Consider the following 9,687-nt stretch of genomic DNA (forward strand, 5'->3'; position numbering starts at 1 on the left):
TATATATATATATATATTAAGATAGTATTAATATTAAATAAAATAATGAAAGCTAATACATGTGTGCCGCCCGTCTTTTTATTTCATAAACGGCTTTCGACTATGCGACGTGTACACAGTTGCTGCAACAGGAAATCTCTTTCAATAGCAAATTCGTAGCACACTATACTGTATAACACCACATGACTTCCTTTGCCTCTCCTCTTTGCTTTTAGTCAAAAGCAATGTGTGATAAGCAAGCTCATCGACGCATTCTGTCACACGTACTCCCATCATACCTGCATCCTGACAGTAAAGACATTATAATAGGCATTTGGGTGACCAGAATAAGAGGCAGGTGCTCTGAGCACAGGATATCTGGCCCATCAGGGATAACATAACCTGACAGCTGGGAAACCCAGCACTCACGGGGGGGGTGAAAATGCATTGATCAGCTTAACACTGTGAAAATCTGTGAATGTGAGAGACTAGAGTGGAGAGTAACAGCTCGAAGACAATAAATAATGTTTTTTTCTCAGAAGATTTGACCAATATATTGCAATTGGAACCCACAAGTGCTGTCTCTAACAAGGAAAATTATGTTTGCAGTCCATTTAAATGAAAAAGAACATTATTAAAATTGTTTTTCGGCATTTTTGGCCCAATTCTGCTGTTTATTTCGGAATCCATCAGCATGCCACATCTTAAAAAGCACAGTAAAACGAAATAGCACAATAATAAATTATTTAAGATTGTATCAGCACTCAAAAGAGGGTCTTACTTTTAACACACTCCTTTTTTTGTATTCGCAAACTTACTCCATACAGACTTATACAGATACACATCATCAGTTCACTTCCTGTGTGTGATGGAGTACGGTTGTTTTTATCCTCCTCCCTCTTGTTCGAAAAAAAAAAAGGGAAACCCACTCGGCAAGGCGGAGTCCTGATACATATTCAACCTAAAGTAACCCAACATGATAGAATGATACTTTATCTTGCGGGACGCATCCGCGTCTTTGGTGAGGGTGGGCCTAAAAAGAAAAAAGTGGGTGAGATTGATTAGCTGTGAGGATGCTGTTGGCAGGGGTGGTACAGTCCTGATATTCAACCTAAAGTAACCCAACATGATAGAATGATACTTTATCTTGCGGGACGCATCCGCGTCTTTGGTGAGGGTGGGTCTAAAAAGAAAAAAGTGGGTGAGATTGATTAGCTGTGAGGATGCTGTTGGCAGGGGTGGTACAAGCGCAGTCTCTGGGAAGGGGGGGGGGCGGTGGATGAAAGGCTACTCACTGTATCGGACAGGTGAGGGATGACACCTGGGGGAGAATCGGTAAATAAAAGCAAAAGCGGGTAATCCGTTTGGAAGCAGGACGAGTGGGTTCTGTGGGTGGGAGGGGGTGCCAAGTGAGAAGGTCTGGAGCGCTGGGACTATAGAAGTTCTGTCGTCATGAGGTTCCTGCCCACACCTTTCCCTCTAACCCCCTCTGTGACAGCTTCGCACTCCAGATCAGCAGCCGTGGGAGACCAGCATCTAATCCATCCTCGCTGCAGCCTTATACATTTTTAATTGTGCTCGCGAGAGAACTGGGATGAGGGACAGAGATTGAGCGCGATGTCTGGAGCTGTATTAGAGAGGCAGGGCTTCTCAAACATCTGCCCCGCCCATCCCAATAAAGTTAACAGAGGGCTATGCAAATGAGATCGCACCCCTCGCCAGCCCGCTTCCTTTCGGCTTTGATTGACGCACTGAGCTTCTCTTATCATCTCTCATAATACTGACAGTGGACCCAACCTTGAAGCTTGAACACATAGCACGCTGAATGGAAATGTAAAGGCTTTATTTCAGCACATGATAGCTGACCTTGGAGAAATTACCTTCTGTGGTACAATGTTGTGAGATGTAGGCAAGAGTAAGATTATAAGGAAATTATTTGTATGAACTGTTTCTTATTAACATAAAAGAATAGGTCACCCATCATTTACTCGTCCATATCATTTCAAACCAACATGACTTTATTCCTTCTGAGAACACAAAAGGAGAAAACTGCGCCGGTTGCTTTTTTTCTCACGCAGCTACAATGAATGGAGGCTGAAGTTTTCAAGCTTCGAAAAAGGACACAAAAGTTTCATAAATGCAATCCATATGACTCATACACTATATTCCAAGTCATATGACTGCAATTATGTCACCAAATTTTACTTACTATTTAGCTAGTAGAACTATGGTGGGATTTTCAGTGAATGGCAAGTCGAATTTCGGCCTTGTATGGCTCCAGAATAATAGGAATATATGACACAAGTTGTATGAATCACTTTTATGGTGCTTTTGTGTCCTTTTTTTAAGCTTGGAAGTCTCTGTTCATTGAAATTGCATGAAGAAGAGCAAACTTATTTCATAACAATAACACATTTCATTTTCAACTTCTCTCCTTTTGTGTTAGTTTGAAGAAAGAAGTCGTGGGTTTGGAACAGCATGAGGGTGAGAAAATAAAATTCTGGGTAAACCATTCCTTAAACTTTCTAACACTGACTTTTCCTTGTATTTTGCATTGCAACAATAGCATATCATAGCAGATTCATGCCAAAAAAATATTTCTCCTGCTGCTTTTCTGAGTATGTCTTTTTGTCTTTATGGTGAATCATATACTACACTATAAGCAGGCATGCTCTTTACCTATTGATGCATTTGCATGTAACAAAAAGAAGCTATTTCATGAATTATTCTGAGAAACTGAATGGGAAATTTGATGGTGGTTTTTATCCAATGAAACGACTATATATTTATTTATCCATTTCCACAATTATTCATTCATAATCCTATTACACTGAACATGATACTGAAGCTCATTTCTATGTTTAGAATTTTTATATAGATTTTCCTGATATTTATTTCAGCCACACTTCATTATAACCATGATTAGATAGAGTACAGGTTTCCAGAGCACTGACATTTTTATTAGGACCAAGAATTGGGAGGGGTGCTGGGGGGGTAATTCCTTTGGCATCTGCCACATCAAGATCTGAGGACAAAAGTCTCCCAAAATTGCCATTCTCCATGCATATTAAAGAAACTTGTCATCCAGACATCACGGAAAGCTACAAAAGATAAGAGGCACAATTCCTTTGGGGCAGCATTTTTTTTGCCATCAGAATGGTAAAATTATAACCATAAAAATGTCCAATTTAGTGGAAAATGCTTGATTTTAGTATGTTTTTGCATAAAAGCCAGGGCATTTAAATTGCCCATGCCAAAAAAAAAAGACAAATTGGCAATCCATGTTGAGTCAGAATTGACACTAACGCTATAACAAAGGGAATATGCATTACAGTGGACTGTAGAGAGGCACTCTACCTTCTGAAAGGTAGAGTCCATTGAGACTGTAAATTAGGATGGAGGAACGGGGAGATGCACTCCTCGCGGAGAGTTAATGTGTGGTGCATATGCTGCTTGAGAGAAATTACTCTTGTTCCTTTTCATATGTGCGGTCTGTCGTAATGTTAGGATGTACACAATCGTGACGTGATGTGAATTGAACACGGCATTCTTGAAGCGTAACCTGCAGTTTGCACGTCCATTATAAACGAGAATCACGTACATCATGTGATGCCAATCCACTAGAGTACATTCTTAAGACACATTTAAAGTGCATAGCCGCTTTGAGGTTCATTTCGGGTTACATCTCATTTACCTTCTGCATGGTAAACATACTTTCTGCTAAAATAGCACACTTCAGTGAAATCATAATAAACTAATTAGTGTTGTTAGTGTTAACTAAAATTATTAACACTCATTTTCAGTAATTGAAATGAAGTAAAAATTTAATATTAGATAAAAAGAAATTGTTGCTTGGACACCAAATTGAAATAAATAAGTAAAAAATCTCTAAAACTGAAAAAGAAATTACAAACTTACTTAAACTAAGCTTAAAGTAAAAACTGAAATTATAAAAATAAACATTAATAGTAATAAATACTGTAATGTTAGTATATAAATAATACTAAAATAACACCTAAATTAATTAAATTAATTACATTTTAAACTGTTAAAGCTTTCGGAATATTTTTGTCAGTGCTTGTTTTCTCTACTGGAAAGATATATAACCTGCAGTTGTTACCTCAAGGGTCTATTTCTACATAATTTACCACAGTTTTACTGTGGTATCAATAACTGTTAACTGTTAAAAAAGACCCCATTTGTACAAAACCCTGCAGGACACAGAATTAATTTACAATTTAAATTAATATTAAAAGCGACCAGGGTCACGGAATTAAAAAAACAAACAAACTTACTATTATAATAACAATAAATTATGCATAACTTAATGCAAGTAGCCCAAAGCCTAATCTTAATACTAACCCATATAGTAAGTACATAGTCAATATTACTCAGTACTTAATTAAATGTATAATTACACTGTAACATGGACACCTTAAAATAGTGTAACGTAACCAAAATACCTTTTTTAAACAGGTTTTCCACACACTCCCCACTGTCTGCCATTGGCCAAAAAAATGAATAGTCCTGCCCCCAAACTCACACTATTGGTTAAACCAGTGGTCAATCTGGTCAGGGACTAAAACAAACAGAACAATGTTTTGAACACAACACAGAACCACAACATCATTCTACAAATGGGTTACATTTAGTTGCTTCTACATATTAACCAAGGGAAAAGTACTGTATCACTAAAAAAGTTCTTGGTTCAGCTTTGAGGTTAAAAACTGCTGTTTTAGGAATTGGAAGTGAGTGCAAGCATTGTTCTTTCAACCCAGAGGTGCACTAAACAATTATTTCAGTTATATTCAGAGCAATCAAAGCATACGTCTTTATATTCCCTCCTTTGCAGTTTTGCTAACCAAGCATTCACACATCTTAACAGTGATTTAGAAGCAACATATCAGCTCGCTCTTAAAGACACAATCAGACTTGTTTCCACAGTCGACAGCCGATTTTACTGACGTGTGCTCAGCAACCTCTAGAAAACTTTCTTTAGTCGCCTCAGGTGAAGCACCTTCATTTCTCACTTTGTCTGTGTAATTTATGGAAATATCTGAGTGTTCTCTCCGAGGCAAAAGCGGATTTCCTGAAAGATAAGTGCAAAATTCCACAATGCCGATCTACCAAGTGGGTAAACATGGGAGTGAGAAAATAACACCTCGGGAATGGTCTATGGATCAACATTCTCCAAAATATGATTTCCTAAATCCTTTATAAATTATAATAACACTGATAAGCTTTCGGCTTAAGTGATCCATGGAATCACTGGCTTGAGAGTTTAACACCAGTACCTGAAGAGGTAATGCTGATGCAAATGAGAAGGAAGACTTCCTAATAAATGCCACTGGGTGGTGAATAAGGTCCAGGTGGGAGTGTTATTTATACAGTTTGGGTAAAGACTTGCATCAGAGATTGAGAAGAAACGGATTGTTGCTAAGTTGAGCCACGGCTTAATGTATTGTGAGAGGTTTTGCTCGGTTTCTCACCGGTATCGTCGGTATTCTCACTCACTCTATGGCAAACACACACACATGCACACATGACTTGGTCTAATCTGCACTGCTGATTGGCCTATTTTCATCAGCAATTGATAAAATGAATAATAATAATAATAATAAAATATATTTTTAAACATACATTACCATTCTTTTGTTTTAAAAAGATGTTTATCCAAAACATGTTTATCCAAATGTTTTTAAAGAAGTCTAAAAAAGTAGTAAAAAGTAAAAGTAGCAAGTAGTATTCCTTGCTGAATGGTAGCATATAAATCAGCATATTAGAATGATTTCTGAAGGATCATGTGTCACTGAAGGCTGGAGTAATGGCTGCTGAAAATTCAGCTTTGCCATCACAAAATAAATTACTTTTTAAAATATATTTAAAAAAGAAAAGAGCTATTTTAATTTGTATAATATTTTACAATCAAATAAATGTAGCCTTGGTGAGCATAAGAAACTTCTTTCAAAAACATAAAAAAATGTTAACGATTTGTAACTTTTGACAGGTAGTGTATATTACTCCAACAATTCTTGTTGCAAGCTGATGAGCATTTTTCTAATACAAGCATGCAAGCCTCAGATTCCAAGGGTAATTTTAAGCACTGGCTGACGTCATAAGTAGTTCTGAGGCTTGAACATGACGTTTTTCCCTCTGTATCTTGAAGATTTAAAAAAATCATAATGATATCATATCATCTCTGCAGATGTGATACAGTGATAAATTTACCCCTTATTACTCATGTCACGGCTATAAAAGATTAATACCCCTCCACAGTTTTAGCTCGCTCAAAGGCCATCTCCAACCATTTCCAGCTATTTGTTATAATTGCCTTGACAAACCCTGGTTTCCTCTCAATTAGCACCTGAATAGGCACCACTAGAGCTAATAGAAGCTGTTAGTCCAGGCGCACAATTTAGGCTGAACAGAAATGGTGATGGGTAAAATGCAATTGAATTCATAAGTGCCTGTGCCTACTTTGTTTGCCAATCAACTGTAGACTCGGGCTTTGTTTCACTAGATACCTTTTGGGGATCCTAATGGAGCAAGTCCTGCCCCCAGGCAATTGGTGCCACTCAGGCAGTCTATTGTTTTTCCTCCTAGGGGGTACTCTTCATACGCAAGGAGTATAGAAAATGGCTATGTGAATTAACCAGAGAAATGAAAGAAATTGCACATGCACCTGATCACGCATTTTATGGCTTTAACTTTTGTTAAATCTGCTAGATGAGAATGGGAAAGTTCAAACTATTATTAGCTGCATTTCTCTCTCTCTCCCTCTCTGTCTTTTGTCAAATTCGTAATAAATCCAATCTTTTGGCAATAAATCTCTTACAGTACACAATACTGAAGAAAGATGATAAAGAAACATAACTGCTTCATTAATGATTTTATAAATGGCAGGACTTTACATATAAATTATGTGCACTATATAATTAGCACATTTAGTTATGGGTTTGAGTCTGCTTTGGTATCAGCATATATACATATATTTTTTAATTATCTGACCAAATGTGTGATTAGCATTGAAAAGATAATGCAGTACAAACTAAATAGAGATGATAGCTTAACTGTCCAAAGGTGCAGTCACACTAGTGAAATTTGAGCCAAATTTCGCTAGCAAAAAAGATAAATTGCCACTCGTCAATAGCTCACACAGAACTCACTTTCTACACCAAGAAGATTTCTGTTGGTCATAATGGTGAATCTGCATGACCAACGGTTAATGAACACACATAAAAACAAAAGATACTTCACATGTGGTTTACTCATATTTTGAATTATGCATTTCATTGTTTTGTTTTTTAGGGTTGATGTCTGTAAACATAACAATGTCCTGGTAGAAAATTACCAGTATCTTTTTTTTTCTACTTTTTTTTTTCTTGAAGTGCATTAGCACCGAGTTAGAGATAAAAAACAAACTCCTGTAGAGCCTTTCCTTTACAAATGAAAACTCAGGGATAGCGCATGGTGTTTGGCTTGAAGCGACGACCTTGAATTAGCTTCCAGTACCCTGAACCAAGCCTTAATCAATACGAGCTAAGGAAATACCTCAAAGTCAATAAGAAAGTGATAGACTGGTACTCATCTACCTCTTACAGAGACAGTTATTTTCTTTTCTGTTTGAGAAAGTGAGAAGAAGAGTGAGAGAGACCCTTTAAAAGAGATGTTTAAGAAGTCATCTTTTCACCAGCAATACAGAAAGAAAAATAGTTTGTAAAGGGTAAGCGATAACTGAAGTCATGAGGTATTCAAGGTATTTCAATACAGAGAAGAGAGAACATTAAAGCACTTAGGTGAACTAACATCCCTTAAGTCCTAAAGAGCAGAGATACAAAGAATGTCTGTCCTTAGTCTTGTCCTTAAACACTCTCTGTGTTGCATAAGATATGAGCATTACAATGTTCACACACCTACGTTGTCAACGAACGGTGACTTAATTAAATTTGTCTATGACCAGTAAATTATTCAGGGCATACTGTACGTAATTAAGAGCTACCTAAATTATATCTTACTGCCATACACAGAATTAATGGGGATTTGTTAAATGGCTTTATCCAGTAACAAAGGGAAGTTTGCGAGGGAGAAAATAAATGGTGCTGTAGCCATTCAGTTGAGTGTAGATGTAACTAATGTACAGGTTGTGTTACAGTCATGGAATGTGTCTAATATGCACTTGGACATCAATGGAGCCACATAGCTGAAAAATTGCCATTCAGACAGATCACGTTTTTCCTTATAAAAACACAAGACACAGCGCTGAAAACAATGCAGTCTTTCCAAAAGCGCGTTATTAAACATTGAACTTCCTGACTTTAACTTGGCGTTAATGCTCAATGGCGCTGAAAACGCAGTGAGACACTACAATATAAAAGTGAAAAAAATTGCGTTTATATAGCAGTTCAATAAGCAGAAAATCAATATCAAGTAACATTTTTCCAAACGAAGTGAACCGTTCCGTCTCCAAACAACACAGTCGTCCCTGAAAGAATCAGCGTTTTTGAACAAACAAAATGATTGAGTAAAATAATTAATAATGCCAGTACTCTCTTATTTCAACTTATTTTGAATTATCAATTTAATGATTCAATGACTCATTCATAAACATATGAAATGACTTATAAATACTTGTCACTTGTCGCCACCTACTGGAATATCACTGTAACCTGCAGAAGGACTCACTGACATCAACGACCACACCAAAACACATATTTTAACCTCACACAACATTCAACATACATTTTTAGGTATAACTTAGGAGTCCAAATACTTTGGTGGGCTGCTGTGTATACAAAAGTCAACAGATGCATGCAATAAAAATATACCGTAACTAATTTAACTCATTTTCCAGTCTTTTTCATCATAAAACTCAACTTAGGAGTCCAAATACTTTGGTGGGCTGCTGTGTATACAAAAGTCAACAGATGCATGCAATAAAAATATAACGTAACTAATTTAACTCATTTTCCAGTCTTTTTCATCATAAAACTGACAGGGCCAATTAGGTCTTATGCTAAAGAGGTTGAGTGGGAAAAAAAAAAACTTGATGGAAAGTGGACTAACATCGTAGGGAATAAGTTGACTTAAATTCCTGACCTTTGATAATGTTTATCCAGACCCTCAAAGCCTCCCAGAGCCTCCTGATGCATGTCAAGTTCGGAAGTGGGATAATTTAGAGCTGATGCCCATTATGTAAACATGAGGGAAGTTCAGTTGACATGTAACTCATGTATTTTTGAATCTGATTAAAGCAAACCATGGGTCAAAACTTCAGTGCCATCGGCGCAGGCATGGGTCAGTCTTAAATTATGCAGCAAGTCAGGGAGCGAAAAAAGACCTAAATTAGATGAAGGAACTCAAATGTTGCCACTGGCACACCACCTAATTCTAGTCCCACTGAGCCAAAAAGACCCATAACTTGTTTCTGACACATAGGTTTGACTTACCATTTCAAAAATGGAATTTTATGTTGAAAACATTCAAATAATAGGAAATGCTGCAATGAAAGTGTTTTAACATGAACCACAGTCTACAATTTTCACAACTGACAAAACAAAAATCGATGCTTGAAGAAGGCTTTTTATTTCACTTTAAAAACGGTGCACCAGATCATTGACTTCTAAACATTTTTAATGTTTCATAGATAACCCAGATCATTGACTTCTAAACATTTTTAATGTTTCATAGATAACCTTTTTTTTTTTTGAA

The sequence above is a fragment of the Sinocyclocheilus rhinocerous genome, unplaced genomic scaffold (assembly GCF_001515625.1).
Source record: "Sinocyclocheilus rhinocerous isolate Xijiao unplaced genomic scaffold, SAMN03320098_v1.1 scaffold392, whole genome shotgun sequence".
Taxonomy (NCBI): Eukaryota; Metazoa; Chordata; class Actinopteri; order Cypriniformes; family Cyprinidae; genus Sinocyclocheilus; species Sinocyclocheilus rhinocerous.